This window comes from Tupaia chinensis, unplaced genomic scaffold (genome assembly GCF_000334495.1).
Source record: "Tupaia chinensis unplaced genomic scaffold, TupChi_1.0 Scaffold148004_1, whole genome shotgun sequence".
In the NCBI taxonomy this organism is placed as follows: Eukaryota; Metazoa; Chordata; class Mammalia; order Scandentia; family Tupaiidae; genus Tupaia; species Tupaia belangeri.
Window position 1 is genome coordinate 863,356 of NW_006207854.1, and position 1,508 is coordinate 864,863.

At 59.2% G+C, this 1,508-nt stretch overlaps 1 pseudogene; it reads right to left on the bottom strand.

Annotated features, from left to right (window-relative positions):
* Positions 1-1,508, bottom strand: part of LOC106734057 (rho GTPase-activating protein 27-like) — a 37,535-nt pseudogene that overhangs the window by 34,565 nt on the left and 1,462 nt on the right.

Sequence of the window (1,508 nt, forward strand, 5' to 3'; positions counted from 1 at the left end):
GCCCCCCGGGGGGTTGATTTCTCGCTTTCTGTCTCTCTGCCTCTATCACTCTGGCGAGCGCACGCGCCCTATAGCAAAAACCTCTCCAAACAAACAAACAAACAAACAAAACCTGACTGCGGTAAGGAGACCGGCTGAGGGAAGACCGGGGCAGGGACGGTGCTCCTTCGTCGGGGCATCCCGGACTCAGCCTGGCACGTGGCAGCCATCAGTGCTCATTGCAATTACATCGAGTACAAAGAAAGAAATAAGAAGCCTGCAAGTCTCAGGGGTCCTCCATCCACTCCCCTCTGGGCTAAAAACAAACTGAGACCCTGAGAAGAAGCGGGATCCTTGCACAGCGGGCGGGCGGCAAGTGTCAGAGCAGGATCTGCGCGTCTTTACCCCATTCGGGCCCCTCCCTAGAAAAAAGTTACTAAAGTTCGAGATGCCAGGACTGACCAGGGGATTCCGAGGATGTGAGTGTTTTGAAAACGTGCTCTTCTTTCAATTTCCCAAATTAACACATTATGAAGGGGAGGGGGACCTTACCATAACTGGACTTCTTTCTGAAACTAACCCATCAAGAGTTCTTTTAAAAGGAACTGAAACGTTGGAACCAGCCAAAAAGGGAAGCAGACGCCTGACTTTCACATCCATCATCTCATCTGATCTCAAGTTCCTGGGAGCAAGGTTCTCAAACGCCCATCCCATACTACAGATGCGACAGAATGGTTGGGATTTTAGGAAGGAAATAACGGGGCACCTGCTGCAGGTTACATAACCTCCCAGCAGAGCCTGGGGCAGCCCTGTAATTCAGCTCCGTTGCACTTCGTCTTAGAAATATGAATATTCCCAGCAAGTGGGATCAATGAAGGCCTCACACTGGGCTCATCGATTCAAATCAATTCTGCCACCAAACGAATTGTGGAAAAACTTTGGGCTTCCAGGACGCTTTGGCGCTTGGGAATTGCACATAAGGGATTGTGGTGTTTCGCGGTGGAGGAAAGTGAGGTCTCTGAGCTCGGCAGACACCATGGTCAGCGCCGAGCCCGGCGCTAAGCTGAACTGGTCTCCTGGCGCCCTGGCTCTGTGCCCGGCTCCCTACCCCCGCGCGCCTCCCGGCTCCCAGCGGCGTACCTGCTTCGGGCTCTCCTCCGGCGGAGGGCGGTGCACGTCCTGGATGGCCTCGTAGATGTTCTCCGAGTCGCTGCGCGCCAGGGGCCGCGGGCACACCCATGAGCCCGCCACGCTGCAGGCCTTGAAGCTGCCGGTGCTTCCCAGGAGGCCTGCAGGAGGCGCGGCGGTGGCACGCGCCAGGTCGTCCAGGGACTGCGCAGGCCGCACCGGCGCTGCGGGGCGCACGTACAGGCAGGCGGGGAGTACAGGCAGGTGGGCAGCCCGAGCGCCAGGCTGCTGCGCTGGGTCGTGGCGCCGCGCCGTGCAGGGCTGCACAGGGAACTGGCACGGTCCCGCGGCTCCGCTGGGTTGCCACCGGGGCCCGCGGGCGCCGGCGCGCCCCCGGACCG